General features: G+C 39.0%; 1 long non-coding RNA gene across 2 annotated transcripts in view; it reads right to left on the bottom strand.

Annotated features, from left to right (window-relative positions):
- The window catches only part of LOC130835144 (uncharacterized), an 85,238-nt gene that overhangs the window by 55,827 nt on the left and 10,979 nt on the right, over positions 1-18,432 (bottom strand). For both annotated transcript variants that reach the window (XR_009048839.1, XR_009048838.1), the window contains exon 2: positions 17,280-17,365. This is a non-coding gene — a long non-coding RNA (uncharacterized LOC130835144). The remainder of the gene's footprint in view (positions 1-17,279; positions 17,366-18,432) is intronic.

The raw sequence follows: 18,432 nt of genomic DNA on the forward strand, positions 1-18,432 counted from the left end.
TGCAATGAAGAGTAGCCTCTGCTCTCGGCAACTACAGAACATCCGCGCAGCAATGAAGACCCAATGCAGCCAATAAATTAAAAAAATATAAATAAATAAACCCAAGTTACTACTTAGATAAAAAAAAACACAGAGCAGCTTTTGAAAAGAAGACTGAAGTGTCATCACAAAAATGGCACGAATTATCTGAAGTATGAGAAACAAATTTGTGATGCCTATACTAGGGACCAGTTACAATTTGAATCTAAGAATATTCTTAGATATGAGATACATGGGTATAAAAACTGATTCCTATGATAAGTAGCCAAGAGGTAGTCTGGCCTTAATGCTGTAGGCTCTCTAAATTTTAAAATCTTTTGTAAAAGGAATTATTATACAAGATGCAAATACTTCTACTAATTTGTTGCTTCTGTAAATAGCTTTTGCTGCCCTCTCATGCATTGTCATGGTTGGATGCTACATTTGCATTTTGCCAGTGGAATTTATAATTAACTACTCACTTCTATATCTCCAAGCTTTTCAGTTAGTTCCTTTTCCTTCCATGGGTTTGCCTCCTCCCTCAAATGACGATTTCCTCTCTGACACTTTGTCTACTTTAAAATATGAATTTAAAAAATAGACATAATGAGAATTCTTTACAAAGCATGTTCACCTCTTTAGAGAAAAAGTGTCATGGAAACATAACAAATACATAAAATAAATGAACATGATGCAGTTGCACATCAGACATATTAGTATCATTTATTTTAGATTTTAACCATCTAAGTGATAAAGGTCACTGAAGGGTGGACGTGAAGACAATTAAGGTCATTGGGATTTCCTGGGGATTATTAGCTTTCCTTAAAATGGCACCAGACGTAATATTGAGCTAGGACTGCAGAGTGGCAAGAGCTATTTTTAATTATTAAAAGTAATTTCACATGTGGTTTAACAGTCATAATTGGAATTTTGAGTTATGCTTTCCCTGGTAACAACCCATTTCCTTTGTTTGGATAAACCACAGGCATAGAGAGATGAAATATGATGTCTTTTAATATGTGGTACTTCAAGAAATTATGTTTCACTGGCAGACATTTGCTATTTCTGCAGCTGAAATGCAATTTCAGTAAAATACAATAGAGACTAGGTCCCGCCATTAACACATTTCCCTCGACCACTTCCGGGCTTCAGTAAACAAAGGCGACTGGCAAAATAGTGTCTGCCTGCTCTTCATAGAAGTACTCACTAAGACCTCGGGAGGGATTGGCAACATGCGGCTGTCATCCTGAGTGGCTCAGGGTTACAGGGAAGAAGGTGCTCCTGGACTAACAACAGTAGCAGGCGTGTGGCAGCTACTAGCTATTTTGGGGGGAAAGGAGGAGGCATATTAGCTTGAAGTACAATTTGCCTCTGGAAGAAGCACCACCACCACCATCACTGCAACCAATAGAATTGTTCTTGCCATTGCATCTATCTGGGATGAGCTGCTTCTCTTTATGGGCCTCGTAAGATTCTATTCAGCCTTCTAGGTCCATTTCAAACATTTCCTCCTCTTGTGAAGCTGTGGCTGGTTTACAATGGACTTAATTTCTCTTTCCACTAGGTCCTTGGGGCCACTTACTTCCTAAGCAGTGATGTTGCTAATCATCATTCACTCCCTCATGCATTAAATAAAGAACTTACCTAACATCTACTATGAACCAGGGACTGAACTGAGTATTTCTAGGTTTATTCTCACAGCAGGTCTCGACCACAGGTACTAGCATTTCTCCCATTAAACAGATGAGAAAGGGACTTCCCTGGTGGCACAGTGGTTAAGAATTTGCCTGCCAATGTAGGGGACACAGGTTTGATCCCTGGTCCTGGAAGATCCCTTATGCTGAGGAGCAACTAAGCCTGTGTGCCACAACTACGAAGCCTGCGTTCTAGAGCCCGCGTGCCACAACTACTGAAGCCTGCATGCCTAGAGCCTGTGCTCTGTGACAAGAGAAGCCACCACAATGAGAAGCCCGCGCACTGTAACAAAGAGTGGCCCCTGCTTCGCCAGAGCTAGAGAAAGCCTGCACACAGCAACAAAGACCCAACGTAGCCAATAAATAAATTAATTTTAAAAAAAGATATAAGAAAACTCAGGCTTAAGAGGGCAAAATAATTCATTCAAATCACACTGCTGGGAACCTCCCTGGCAGTCCAGTGGTTAAGACTTCTCCTTCAAATGCAGGGGGTGCGGGTTCGATCCCTGGTCAGGGAGCTAAGATCCCACGTGCCTCATGGCCAAAAAAACGAAACATAAAACAGAAGCAATATCGTGCCTCACGGGCGAAAAAAAAACATAAAACAAAAGCCATATTGTAACAGATTCATAAAGGCTTTAAAAATGGCCCACATTAAAAAAGCAAAATCACACTGCTAATAGATAGTTAAGCTGAAGTTTAAGGTAAAAACTTCTTCGATCCCAAAACCTAAACTCTTAACAAGTAGATTATATCCTCTTAACATGGAATTATATGATTTTAAATTACATTGCACTTGTTTTATATATATATATAATACATATATTCATATACGTGTGCATATGTACTAATATGGCACGATCTATCATATAATATAATGATACAACATAGTAGAATTCAATGTATGTTATGCTGAAACTGGCCTCTACAGCCTACGATTACAGTCTCTGCCCCACTCCACATTCAGTGACATCATGTGGGTAGCTTATTATCAGTCATGATAGGAGTATTTATCTACACCACGGCAACTGCAAATCACGCAGGTCTGAGCTATTTTTCCTGAGGAGCTGGTTAAACATTTAACAACACTGCTGGTTATATTATATAATTTTATAGTTAGTGGAATAACCAGCCATGTCTGATATTTAACTGTGAGCTCCTCAAGTGAAGGAATTTATTTTAATGACGTCTTTTCCAGAGCTTGTCTGTATACAGCACAGTGCCTAGCACAGAGTGGGTGCTCAGTAAATTATTTTTGCAAGAAGGAGCGAATATTTTACAGCATCTTTCACAGCTTTTACAATATTTACTTCCATTAGCCTAAGAGTCTCAGTGTTTGTAATATCACTACAGTGGGTTGCCAAGGGAGAAAACGTATAAAGTGCAATTCTTTGCTTCTCAGCTGAATTGCTTCACAGGGCAGAAGCACACTGCATATCAAGTATCTAACACTTATTTCTACCTAGGAGGCTTGGAAAGATGCTGGCTGCTCAGGGGGCAAAACTGAAGTCTATAGCAGCTCCAAACAAAGTGATTACACATACACACCTAAAATACAAGTATTTGAGTTATTTATGTATGCTTGCCTTTGCATTTTATTTATTTTGTTTTCTTTTTGTCCCCTTCGCTTGCTCTGTCTTAACTTGTCTTTGAAGTGACTCGTACATTAAAAGCCTATGTTCTGGTTACAAAACAGAATCCTTTCCAAAGTTGATGATGATGATAATTTAGTCTAGAAATCTAATTTTTCATCAGAAAAAATGCCAGAAACCATTATTATCAGATTGACATAGGCTTTGGCATCTGAAAGACAGTTTATACATCCCAGCTCTGCACTGACTGACTATGTGATCCTGGGTCTCAGTTTTCTCTTCTGTAATATAGATATAATACACCTACCTCAAAGGGATAAAACCGGATAATGTATTGAAAGTACTTTGCACAACGCCTAGTCTCTAATGAGCATTCAGTAAGTGGATGATTTTTTCAGCATCTAGCATAATGCCCTTTAATTAATATATTTTGAATGAATGATTAAATGAGAAAACAAACAACTCCTGAAGATTTGAATATTCATTCACTTATTTCCAGAGCTGTCCATGAGAACTTTCTGTAACAGTGGGAATGTTATATATGGACACTGTTGAATACGGTAGCCACGAGCCACATGTGGCTATTAAGCACTTAAAATTTCATGTCAACTAGTCTAGTGTGATTGCGCACCTAAATTTTAAGTTTTATATAAATTTTATTCTTTTAAATTCACATGCCCACAGGTGCTTATGACTACCATATTAAATTGCAGTTAAAGGATCAATGATAGAAAACTGGATGATATTTTGGACTCAGAACAAAATTTTCTCAAAGTGTTACTTGTTGTTTGAAGGACAACATAAATACATTTCTCCTTTTTTTGTCCATAGCCCTCCTTCTTGTTGCTTCTTTATTCTGTTCTCACCCACAAAACTGGAATTACTTGTGGAATTTTCTGCTTTTGAGAGCCCGCTTTGTATACTGCAATTATATCTACCCTTTAAAGATCCTACCTGCCTGCCTGGATATATTTAAACTTCAGGGGTTTCGACAAGCATTGGGGTCACTAATCAGGGCAAGATGGGAGGCGAAAAGAATTAGAAGGTCACGAACGCCCAGGTTTATAGTCTTCAAGCCTTTCTCACCATTCAGATGCAGCTGCAATTAAAGATGGTCGCAATTTTGCTGTGTTTGCTGCTGATAAAAGTGACCTGGCAGCCCCACCAGCTTCATCTGTTCTTAAGCATTCTATTAGGGAGGAATGCGTAAATTTATTTTAGATAGTGCCCTGAGTAATGAGGAGAAAAGATGCTACATGCATTTTAAAAATGTTGTGATAAAGAGGTGCTCTAAGCATTGGTATTTGCAAACATTTAAACCACTAAATCATATAGCATGATGACCCTCAGAAATCATCTAACTCAAACTATTTATTTCACAGTTGACAACACTGAGGAGTGGCCAGCTCAGGCACAGAAAGATAGCAGCAGAGCTAAGCCTAAAACCCAGGTTTGCTGATTCTCAGTGCTCTTTCTATTATACTGCGTAGGCTGTTGCAAATAGAAAAGGAAAAAAAAAAGATCTATTTTGAAAGACCTTCGGAATGTTAAAACACTTGTAAGCTAGGAAAAGAGTTATATGTAAATATATTGTAATGTGATACCTTGGAAAGCAGTATCATTTTCTCATTTTCCCTAACTTTGCCCCCCACCCCCCAACCTCTTCCCTGTAGGCACACATTGACTACAATTCTCTCAGAGGACATAATACCCTCTTGGAGTAAATTAGGCAGGTTGGAAAATTGCATTAACTCTTTCCACTCCCCAGGGAGCACATTTGGTAAATCCCTGCTTCAGTGCACTAATTTTCCTCCTGGTATGTAGCTAATGCACTGGGGGGAAAGGGAGCTTATCTGGGGTGCCTGTGAGGTCAGGGACCACATTATTGCAACTTTATTGCCAATGAGATGAGCTGAAGCCTCCCACATGTAAATCAAAGAGTTAACAATGGGGCCGGGTGGCTGCTCTGGCTTTGTCATTTCAGGGTCACAAGTGGACAGGCTGCGATCTGTCATCTTTCAGACACTTGGGTTCAGCAGCCACTGTATTTTGCAAACCATCAGTTGTGCTTCTGCAAAGCTCATAACAGGGTATTACACAGCCTGAAATCACTCAATCTTCAGGACTCATTCTACTCCTACCATCTAATCTTCTACGGGATTGAGAAGGCAAGGTGAAATCGGAAATCTATGCAGTCATCATTTCGCCCAGTTTTTCCAATTTCCTACTTTGAGTCAGACACACTGTGGACTCTGAACCCAGCTTTCACTTCCAGATGGGAAACTCAAATCGCTTCATTTCCCTGCTTATCGCAGAAGAACTGCTTCAAGATTATAAGTGAATAGACCACTCTCTCCCACCCACTCTACATTTCTATACATACTCACACTTGCCTTTTTTCTCAGGAAAAACTAACACAACCAAAACTTTAATTCTACCAGAAAAAATGAGACTAGCAAGCACCCATCTGGAATCCTAGTGCACAGTTTTTAGAAAGTAAAATAAGAATTTATAATCCTGCAAGTGGAGTTATGTGCACGGAAAACCAAACTCATGAAAGGGACTCAACCAATATTAACCTTCTGGAATCGTCTCCATTTTTCCAGTGGCTGCAGGCTAACATCATGGGATTCTATGAGGCCCAGGCTTCTGAGCATTCAAGTTCATTAGGCATGCATCTCATTCTGGCAGGAAGCCACCCTCTTTAAGCAAAACCCAGTCGCAGATAAACGGAGGGCAATCATCTCCCAAGTAATAAATGCAGGGCTGCAGAGAGCGGGCTGCCAATCTTGTGGGATGGGGAATAAAAGGGGCGGAGGGAGAGACTGTGCTTTGTGTGCTTATGATCCCAGAGTGCACAATACAGCTGAAGCAGAAGGAAGCCCCAGATCAGCTCTCAGAGGCGAGATCAAAACCACCCGTTCAAGGAGTAGTGATGTGACATGTTTGACCTGAGTGGTATCTTTGTCCCTGGGAACTTAGACATCTTAACAAACTCTTTCTATTAAATCTCCCTAGCATCCTTAGCAAATGAAATGAAATCAAAAGTACAGCACAAACTGGGACACTGAGGCACAGGGAGGCCTGGGGATGAGGGTGACGGTGACCTTAAGTGAGGGTGACCTCAGTGAGGCCGACAAGCAGACTGAAGTCGAGGATTGAGGGACCCATCACAAATCTTTAGACAAGGCCACTGAGAGCGCGAACGATGCAGTTGGCACACTCCGGTATAGCAAACTGAAATGTTCACTGGTGCCAGGAAGTAGTATTAAAGGAACAAAGCAGGAGGGTGTATAATCAAAGGCAACAATGAAGACTATTATCAAGAACACCTAGAAAACCAGCTGTTTTTTGGAACACTCAATTTATATGCACTGGGAATTCGATAGTTTTAAAATACAGTAGAAGTCAAACAAAACATGTTAATAGGTCCAATCTAGCCCATAGGCCAACCTTACACGCCCTTTGGCCTAGGAAATTAAACCCATCAGCTCACAATTCAAACCTTTCCTTTCTTCTGCCTGAATACCAGACTCAGCTTCCTTCTGTCATGCTAAGCATGATGGCCCTGAAGCTCAGCCTGAACATACAGCTTGCAAACTTGGTTAAGATGCTGCGATAGCAGCGTGACCCAGGCCACAGAAGCCAGGACTGCAAACAGAGCTGCCTTGCTGAGGATGTCCGTCTTCGTAAGAAAAACAAAGGACCTGCCATCGTCTTAGAAAGTCAATAACAAAGATCTGCTCATATCTTTCTAATTATGAGTCTAATTGGCTAATATTTTGAGGCCCTGTCTTGCCAACCAACTCTCTCCACCAACTCTACTTACCTCTATCTCTACCCCACAACCCATGCTTTCTCCATACCTTAACTCCCTGCATATCCTCCTGTCAAAAAGCTATCTGGGTATTCACATCTTTGCTTATATCCTAGAGAGGCTAATCTTCGGGATTTTTATAACCCTTGGGGGTGAAAGAAGGGTAAGCCAACTGATGAAATCCCTTTTGCATTAACGGGCGATAAAGTAAAATCAGATCCCCAGCGGCCATCATACAGAAACCCTCTGGCCCTACTTTTATGTGGGTCATATATCTTAATAGGTTTTCAAGCAATTTAGAAGACAAGACAAAGCAGCTGCTAAGGGCCAATTTACAAGGCCTCAGTTCCCCGGCAACACACGCGCTGCCCTGTGACAAAAGCCCACTTGGCGTAAATAAGCCTTTTCCAAATATGAACACGCGTGTGTGCACATGTGCACACGCACACTCACACACCTTACAAATTCCACTTTACCCAAACATTCACTAGCTTTATTTCATAGAAGCATCCTTTTCTTATTTATTCTATGGCCTGCAACATCTGTTCAGTATTTATTTTTCTTCTTAGCTATTTCAAAATGGCCACTCTGAGCCCTGCAAATGCTAGTTGTGTTCTGTGTGCCTGTTGTAAAGAGGAGAAGTAAAACTATGGATCCTCTGAATAAGCTAGCAACCCATGGACCACTTTCTTTATATTAGTGGTTCCATGGCAACACTTTCACCAGTTTGGAGGTAAGAAAGTGATAAGTGGCCCTATATTTGATAATTTAGCTCAGCAATTTTACATTATGCAAATCTAAAGCAAGCTGTGCTTTGAGGTGTGCCAGTGGGGTACAGTAAGGCTGCATGAATCAAGACAGGGTAATCCACAGGGGAAGAAAATGAGTTTTGCTCTTTAAGGTGCCTTCTGCTCTGGAATACATTCAGGAAAATTAATCAGTCCCTAACATCGCCATGTTACTCTCTCTCATTACAAATCAGAGTAAACAATTACTGCATTATGCACTCTCTGAGAGGTTTCAAAAGGCCACTGGCGCTTACTGCTGATTTTCATAAATGATCTTCAAGGAGCTCCCCTGGGGATGGGAGATTTGGGGAGGTCTAGGGAGAGGTTAGCGAGGAATGCATTTTATTACCGTGGTGATGGGATGCAACATGCAGCCTGACTATAAAACCAGCCGCCATGATGAGGGGCTGTAGTTTTCTTGTTTTCTGGGGACGTGTCAAATCTTAATCGATGGCAGGCTCCTGGGGCACTCTTGCTTCTTTTCTGAGTCCTGATCATAAGAGGATGAGCTTCGGAAGCAGAATCCCGGTTCCAACAAGTAGGAACCGTGTGACTTTTCACAAGTTAGTTGAAATAGGACAGTATCATCTATGCTTCATAGAGTTGATGTGAAGATTTATAGAGAGTAAAGCATTCTGATTTAGGTCTGATCCTGCCCTGGATTTAGCAGTGAAGGGTTCCTATTTTATTCATTTATTTATTTTGCCAAAGTCAACCTTCCCCATTAACTGGACATATTTGGTGAAAAGAAGAACAGTGCTTTTTACCTTGTGTACAGCAATATGGTATCTTGCAAACTGTCATGTACATAGTGTGTACTAACAGCTAATATGCTGTCAGTGAATAATCAAATGAATAGAGGATGGCTATTTTCTTTGAAAAAGGGCGCCCTTTTGTCTGCTTTACTTACAGAGACTGAGGCAGAGACCTGTGACCAAGATGGTTCAACTCAAGAAATTCCAGTATTCCCCTTGATTCTACCAATGGGATGTCCAGACAAGAGACAAATTATAAGAATACCAATGTGTTGAGATATTCTTGAGATGAGCAAATGACTCTGGAGAAAGCAAATGCAGTGAACTCTTAGAGAGGAGGGAATTCTTGGAGAAGCCACAGCTCTGCCCCCTGTGCCCTTTACCCCTTCTTCAGAGCATGATTGATAATACCTGTCCATTCCTCTCCTGGGGCTCCGAGCTGCAATGATGAGACAACTCTAGAACTTGGAGCCAGTTGTAGAAAGAAGCCATAAAATCGATGATTTTGTTTATTATTTCTGTGGCCACAGGGCACAGCTTGCACTCAGACAAGCGTACTAGCACAGCGAGGTGAAAGACTGTGATCTGAATATGCAGGGAGTCCAGAGAACACAACCCGCCGTGCTGGTAAGCATCCCTGTCTTACCCACACAGAGTCCTGTTTACGGTTGGATTCAAAGCTAACTGATATTATTCTGTAAATGTGAATGAAGGTGTCTGGTGGCATGTCCCCAAGTTGGCACACTAACGTGCCATCATATGTGTTGAGTTCCAAGCTGACTATTGTAACTTATCATCAGACAGCACATTTTGGCCTGAGAGAGCAAGAACTCCTTTAAATCAAAGAGGTTTCCTAACCACAATGTGTAAGTAAGGCTGCCTAGGGCGGTTCATGGACAAGTAATACTCTCCCACTTCCCCATGGGACATAATGGAGATCAATGAAATATTCCAGTCAAATATTGCTTTCAGAACAGAGAAGGAGTTATCAGTAGGTTTATTTTTCCTGACCAAACTTTGTAATAACCTCTGTATTTATTCAATCGCGTGGTTTGTGAATCAATGGTATTTACTGAGTATCTGCTATGTGTACTCTACTGGATCTCACAGGAAACCCCCCCCCCATCAATCAATAAAATCCAATTCCTTAGCCTGTCATTCAATGAAATCAATTATCTCACCCTTACTTACCATTTTGGTTTCAACTTTACATGTTACCACCCACGGAACCCAATCCTCCAATCATTGGACCTACAACTGAAACCTGGGGGCCTGTTTCAGGATTGGGGGGTTCTTGGAAATACCTTTGCTCCCTCCTTGCTTGACTAATGAAAAAATTGTAATGTAAATAATTAAACATTATGTTTAAGTATTACTTCTTCCAAAAGCTTTGCCAACTTTCCTCACCCTCTCCTTTGTAACCTATGAGTGCAAACATGTGCATGTGTCCTTGTGTGTGTGTGTGTGTGTGTGTGTGTGAACATACTTCCCTAAAACACATTGTGATTGGCAGAATAAAGCCCCCTCCTGACCAATGACATCTACATCCTAATCCCTGGAACCTGTGAATGTGTTATTTTATTTGGCAAGAGGATCTTTGTAGATGAGATGAAGTTCCAAATCTTGAAAAGAGGAATCTATCCTGGACTATTCACTACAATCACAAAGGTCCTTAAAAATGGAAAAGGGAGGAGGCAGGAGTGTTCCTTAGAGAAGGTGGGATGATGGAAGCAGAGGATGTAGTGATGTCGTTGCTGGCTTTGAAGATGGAGGGGTCTAAAGACAAGGAATGCAGGTAGCACCTGGAAATTGGAAAAGGGAAGAAAACAGATTTTCCCCTAGAGCTTTCAGAAGGAATGCAACCCTGCTAAAACCTTGAGTTTAATGCATTGAGATGCATTTCAGACTTCTAACCTGCACAATGGCAAGATAATAAATCTGTGTTGCTTTAAGCCATTATGTGTGGTAATTTGTTACATCAGCAATAGGAAACTAATACATACCCATAACATTTTAGCAATTTTGTGTGTTCCCGTGTCTTTCTCCTTCCACAGGACTGTATGCAGTAATTAAAAATAGCTACCCTACATTAAAGGTGTCCATGTAAGACCCTGAGCTAAGTACATGGATTATGTCACCTGATACTCAAAATAACCATACAACATCAGGTTACAAAGCAGTAGGCATTGGCATTCAGTGCCTGGTATTGGGCCCAGACTGCCTGGGTTCTCAGCTTCATTATGTATTAGCTCTATGACCTTGGGAAAGTTTTTTTTTTTTTTCTGCCTTGCTTTCCTCTTCTTCAAAGTAGGGATTAAAATGATGTCTATCTTTTAGGGCAGTGGTGAGAATTAGTTGATGAATTCATATGAGGAGCTCAAAACTGATGTCTGGCATATAATAAGCATATACAAATGCTTAACTATAAAAATTATCATCCCATTTTAAAGGTAATAAACCTGAAGCCCAGAGAACTTAATGCACTTGACATACAGAGCAGGGATAGTAATGAAATAAAGCCCAATTACTCAACTTCAACACACAAGAGTAAAACATGTTTCTTGACTGAATATACACTCAATTCATAAATCTCCCTATGTAATGGGAGACACTGTACTTATAACAACACAAAAGAAAGAATGAAGCATTGAGAGTATTTCTAAATGTCATAAGAGATGCAAAATAGGAGTTATGTTTTGATGGAAATGAGAGAGAGCAATCACTGGTATAATTTCGTAGGTAGATAGGAAGTGGCCGTATCACAGAATATAGTGTACAACAGTGCCAGGAAGGTTTTATGCTGAGAGGATGATTGGCTTGGTGAGATTAGTACTTACTGAAATAATTGTTCACTCTGGAAACATGCTGAAGAGTCAAAAATCAGAACCACAGATAAAGCATTTTCGCAGACTTCACAGACGGGCATGCATTTCTTTGTTAGGTGTCTCTCTATGACACAGGTTCTTAAACCTGAGAGCATCAGATTGCTGGGTTCCACCTCCAAGCACTTCAGATTCAACAGGCCTGAGGTCAGGCCACAAAATTTGTATTTCTAACAACTAGCAGTTGGTGCTAATGCTTCTGGTTAGGAGACCACACTTAGGGACCCACTGATCTATAGAAATTATTTCCCCACTGCCTTAGTCCAAGATTACTTCCAAAAGACTCACAAAGGGAATTTAATTGTCTCAATCTAACGTTTCAGGGAATTGAAAGGGAAGTCCTGTCTGAGTATTTGTAACAGCATGAAGCCCATTAAAAGTACAAGACTCCAAGAAAGCAAATCGGCTTTATTTGAGAAAGCTTTTAAAGGACTTGCAGCACCAAGGAAATGATTCTAAACCAGTGGCTATGCCAAATACTCAGTTCTCAATATACAGAACTACTTCATTTTATGTCACGAGTATCTCCTGACTTAATTGAATCTCTTAGGCCCTACTCCCAATACCACCCCCATTAATTTGTCCACACTCCAGGATGGGATTTTAGAGATATAAGAAAGACATATTTGAGAGGCTTTTGGTTGGCATTCTGTATTAGTACTTCGGCCAAGAAACATTCTCAAGTGACACGGCACCAAGCCTAGGAATAAAAGGCTAATCAACCAAAGAAGACTCATTCTTAATAGAGATGCAAAATCATACTTCTCTATCAGATTGGCTGGGATCTCTCTTAGGGATATCACCACACCATACAACAGGAAGAGGAAGAAAAGAGAGTTGAATATTATGCCAATTTTTTTTTCACTTTCTTTTACTATTTCTTATCTAGCTAATAAACAACTTTGGGCTCACACTTAGAAATGAATAAATCAAGGGTTTAAATTAAGATGATGAAATATGAAAACACTGCTAGTTAAGAAGCAAAAGCAAGAAAAGCTATCTCTGATCTAAACTGAGGGCAGCCATTGGGCAAGATGAGTGGAAAAGAATGAGTGTGTGGTCATGCAAAAATTATCTCAATCATCTCTAAAATTAATCACTAATCAAAATGCAAAAGAAATACCATGTTTTAGGATGTGGGTCATGAAGAGATATAAGTACAACCACAGGAATAAAAATGACCTTCAAAACCTCTTAATTATGAATAGCCATTCTGGCAATGCTCAATGTTTGGTAAAAAATTATTATTTTAAAAAGTTAGTAACAAAAAATTTAATCAGTGCTTCAAGAGGAAAGTTATAAATATTAGATTTAATGGAAAAACTACCCCCTACAATTGCTTCCACCCAGCAAATTCTCAAGAGGAAGGTGTAAATGCAGTTGTAATTCAATGCCAACACTAAGAACAATATACACAAGAGTGAACTCATATATTCAGTTTAATTGTCGGCCTCTTAGCTCAAAGATGAGCTGTTGCCCACCTGTAGAGAGAAATTAACGGGCAAAGGCAAATTTTCTCTCTCACTTTGCATGGGCGGAGATTTATTTCCCACTCAGTAAAATTAAAATTATGAAGCTAAAAAGAAAAACCAGACTGAGTGCCATGATGTTCTTGTTAACTGGGATGTTTGTATGCCAGATCTCCCAATTCGTTGACACCTCTCTGTATTCTTCTGAGAGCATCTTGTATTTACGGGCCCTGCCATTGCTAGTTTTGTGACTTTGGACAAGTTATCTTTACCTTATTAAAAATCTTTAACATATGTCAGGCATGCATCTCAGTGCTTTAAAATATTAACTTATCTTTTCTTTTTAATAATGCAATATTATAGGTATTATTATTATTCCTGATCTATAGATGGGAAAACTGAGGCACAAAGAGACTAATAACTTTGGCAAGTAAGAAATCCAGAATCCTTTACCTATAGAAACTTCTATAGAGGCTATAGATATTTCTGTGTCTCAACGTAGAAAACAGTATAACCTACCTTATGCAGAAATAAAGATTCAATATGTTAATTTTATAAAGCCTTAGACCAGAACATTGCCTCTGGTCATTGTCAAAAATGAGTTAGCTAAAAGTAGCAGTACTAAATAAGCACTTAAATGTTTTCTGAGTGAGAAATTTCACTTTGCAATATTGAATGAAATCATTACAAACATAACAAACATAACCATTTAGTAGCCCATGACTTTTAGCAAAGAGAAGTTCCATCTATTGACAGTCACCTGAGTAATGAGCTCTAATAAATTTCCTATATGGATGGTATTGAGGACTATGTATGTGTAAGATATTGTCAGTAGAAAAGGTTTTAACATATTTTTTCTACTCAATTTGGGATCCAGACTGTTGAAAGCCAAGGTTGAGAACAATATCTGAGACTGTCAAATGGACTTTGGAATGAGCTCTGAGAGGGATAGAAGGTTGTAGGTTGAAGCAAAAGCAATTAGTTACCCATCATGTGGTTATTGATCTTCCTGTCCTTTTTGTTATCAGGACCTCAAAGGCTAGATAAAAGCTGTGACTTCAATACATCACAATTTGGAGTAAATATGAATAACCTTTAGTACATTGGGGCTGTATTTTTCTGCGAGATACAGACAGTAACTAGCTCTGACCCCTGCAAAGGGGAAGTGATTGTCAAATTCAGATGACACCTTTCAAAGATGGGTAATTTAAAAAATAAATTAGAAGAATGAAATACCACTTGGAATGATTGAACTGAATTTAAAATAACAATAAATATTCCACTTCTGCCACTCAATTTTAAAAGGCCTTTTAACCTCCATTTTCTATTGAGGTTTGAAAACACAAAGATCTTTTAATCAAAGGGCTCATATCAGATTTCCAGATTCTATACCTTGCACATTTGGAAATAAGTATTTGGACACAATCAGATGCTTACTGGAATTCTTGATGAGGAAAATAAAATGACTCTAAAAAATAAAAAGGCCCATAAATCTGATTTTGCACCCTCTTGTGAAGCCTCCTTTCCTAAATTGAACATGTTTTAAAGGCTTGCATGAATTAGGAGCATCTTTGAGTTTTGTTCAGGAAGCCATTCTATGATCATATATATCAGGGGCAGACCAACTACAGCTCATGCCTGTTTTCTGGTAAATAAAACTTAATTTGAACAGAGCCACAAACATTCACTTACGAATTGCCTATGGTTGAAGACAGTGTGGCCCACAGGACTAAACTATTTACTGTCTGGTCTTTTGCAGAAAAAGTATGCCAACTCCTGATATATGTTATTAGGAACTGTAAAAAAAAAAATAAGTTGGGGAGCTATTTGATAGCCACTGGCTTCTCCTGTAAAGCTATATTCCCCTTAAACAGAGCTATCATCAGTTTCATTGAGAAACTTTTTTTTTTAATGAGAACTAACCAATACATTTAAAATATACATATTTTAGCTTTTCAGTAATGGCACCACCATCCACTAAAATGCCTGGGACAAAAAGTGAGGATTTATCCTGAATCTGTCTCTTCTTACTCTTGACATTCACTTTATCAGCAAATCCTGTCATGGATTTCCTTCAACATGTCTCCCTAGTCCATGTGCTTCCTCTAACTCCACTGTTGCAATCCTAGCGCAAGACCTCGTCATTTCTCACCTGGACTTCAGCAATGGCAACTTAACACATTCATTTTTTTGACCCTACTCCAAATCATTAGTCATCTAACAGCTAATGGGATCTTTTTAAAAGGCGAAAGATTTATACGATCTGAAGAAAAACCAGAGTATGGGATCTTTTTAAACTCAAATCTGATTATGTGTATCTTCTGCTTAAAAGCCTGCCCTGTCTTTCCGTTTCACTTAGAGTAAAATCCAAACTCTGTCTACACCACCTGGGCCTACATGGCTTGGCTCCTTTCTGCTTAATGCATCACTGTCTGCTTGCTAACTGGGCTCCAGCCATATGTACCTTCTTAATTTTCCTCAAACAGGTCAACCTGGCCTTGCCTCAGGGTCTTTGCACTTGTTCTCTCTGCCCCAAATAATCTGCTCCTGGATCACTGCATGGTCTATTTCTCATCACTCAGGTCTCATTCCAAACATAATCTCGACAAAAAGGTTTTCTTGAATCCTCTATTTTACATGCTGTGCTTCATCCTTACAATCCTTTGCAAGTATTTACATTACCTGGTTATTTTCCTTAAGGACTGACCGTTTTCAGAAAACATCTTAGTTATTTCTCATTTCTCTCGTCTTTCTTGTTACATTTAAAGCCTATGAGAGCAGGGAGTGTGGCTATTGAGTTTACTGCTAAATCTACACTCCTAGCGTAGTCTCTTGTACATAGTATGTGCTTAGTTTACACTTGTTGAATAAATACTATGGGGGTTAAGATTATGATTTAATGGAATAGAAAGATACATAACACATTTACTTACTCAAAATCTAAGAATCATATGTATAATGCAAAGGTCAATGACAAACGTTTAATAACGTCCATAGGAGATCAGGGAACGAAACATATGTAGGTTAGCATGGGTGGGAAAAGATCTTTTGGAGGACAAATAAGCTTCCAGCTGAAGGGAGGGAGTGGGTGAACATTGAGACAAGTACCAGTACTTGTGAAAACAAGGTAAAAAGGGAAGAACTCCTGGAAACTAACCAGATATGAAATTTGCAGAAATAACAGAAACTTTATTGACCATAAAATAAAAATTAATGAGGTGGCTGAGTATATCGCACAAGACTATTTTGAATCAAATTACTTAAGTACTGCAAACTCTATACTAGAATCAAAGAGGAGGCGAGGCAATTTTCTACCTCTGATGTCCTAGCATAGGCTTTTGCAGACAGTCCCCTAGTGCTTCTGCAGGTGGAAAAAAGTGGAGATTGGATAGCTTCCTTGGTTGCCCTTTCTCCTCTCCATTTTCCCAGTCATCGCATGTTTGCACGAGCAGTTTTCAATGGGCTCTTACTTTTGCAACGGACAGAATGCCTGCTATCTGGTCCCTATCTCTTTAACTTAGGTGTTTATCCTCTAAGATAAGTGGCTAAACGTCCCAGGCTACAATAAATGTTTGTTTTGTTTTTTCTCCCACATCCTAGAGCCATTCCCTTGTTTTCCACATGAGGTAGCCACTCCCCTTTCTTGTGACGTCCAGTCTTGTTGCTCTTCATTGTACACTTACCAGCATCCCCTGTATGTATATAGCTGCTGCTGTTCTTGTGCCTGAAAACTCCTCCTTGTGTTTCCTCTGTCCTTCCTACAATCCTATCTACCCATATCCAAACTTACCATCACTTTAGAAGCCCAAAGTTACTTTCTTCTTGAAATTTTTTTTCTAATTTTTACAGTCTATTTTCCTTAAGCATAGCTTATAGATGCCAAGTGCTTGTTGCGGATCAGAAACCACGCATAATTGTAAAGTCTGCAAATATGTTACTGCATTTGATCCTGGGTAACTAATTAAGCATTATTATCGCCATTTTACAGATGTGAAAATTGGAGCTGAGAGAGGTTAAATAACTTACTTATAGTCAAAAGTTCTAACTGTCAGAGTTCTGACTTGCATACAGTTCTGTGTTCATAGTGACCGAACCCTAAGCCAAATGAGCATTGTTTACTTTCTTCCCTAAACTCAGGTCCAATTATTCAGTCTGCATGTACCCAGTATTGTGTAATGATGTTATCCTATCTCATTGTCCAGTCCTCTGTTCTGACTGGTCTATGCCAATGCTGCATTCATCATTAAATTTTGAATATACTCACGTTTGTACTTTTTGTATGATGTATCTTATTCATCTTTATAATCTTTCCAATGCTTATAAAAGTCTCCTGATCTGCCTATTATTTTTCTAAGAAAAAAATGGAATAATTAAATAAATAATATACATTTAAATTTTTAATAATTTAGCATTTAACACTCCAAGGTTGACTATAGGGTTCTTGAGAGATGTTCATTCACTTATTCACGGATTCTTTACCAAACATTCTTCACATGGGGAGCTCTCAGTATTTGCCTGAAAGCATGCAAGGTACTAGGAAATAGGGAATATAATAGAACTGGCCCTTGCGGACAGAGCTTACAATCTGTGTTCACACTCTTTGTTCCTCTCTCTGTAAGATGCTATGCATCAACATACAGTGATTGATGGAGAGTAATAAGTTCATAGGATCTTACTGCAAGTTTGGACACAGAAGAAAAGAACAACACACGAATATAGGGAATAATTACAAATGCAATAAAAATATTTTTTAAAAAACGTATTAGACTAGCAGTCAGCTAATGGAAGAAGTTTGTTAGAGCATGGAATTAAAAATTGAATTATACATGCCTTACACATTTTATTTTTAGTTCAAAACATAAAAAATGCAATACCAATCTTCTGGTGTAAGGCCAGGGTCTTTTCTTTATGCATGGATCATCTGATCAGTGTTTCCTATCATTTCTCTTACATAAACAACACTCATAATGGATTGTCTATAATTCCCATTTTCAATGTTTATAACAGGGATGAGAAAAAGGTATTTGTGATATACGTTTTTTTCTGAATCATTTACAGTAGTTTTTTCACATTAGATTTAACATTGTTTTAGCAACTTTACATGACTGGGTCTTTCCAAAACATTCAAATTAGTTTCCAGAGAGACACCACTCTTTTTTTTCACATAGATATTTCTTCCGTTTACATTATATGTAATTAAATTATGTAATTATAACAAGTAAGTGACAAACAGGTTGGGAACAAATGGCATAACAGATTCTTAGTAAACATTCAATTCAACTGGTGGGAACAAAAGTGCATGAGTCACTGCAGAGTTTCTTACTAGGTAAATTCAGTGTGTTACAAGCAGGGTATCCAACTATCCGGGTTTTTCCCAGCACTGATGGTTTCTTGGGCTTCAGGACTTTCAGTGCTAA

The sequence above is a fragment of the Hippopotamus amphibius genome, chromosome 13 (assembly GCF_030028045.1).
Source record: "Hippopotamus amphibius kiboko isolate mHipAmp2 chromosome 13, mHipAmp2.hap2, whole genome shotgun sequence".
Classification (NCBI taxonomy): Eukaryota; Metazoa; Chordata; class Mammalia; order Artiodactyla; family Hippopotamidae; genus Hippopotamus; species Hippopotamus amphibius.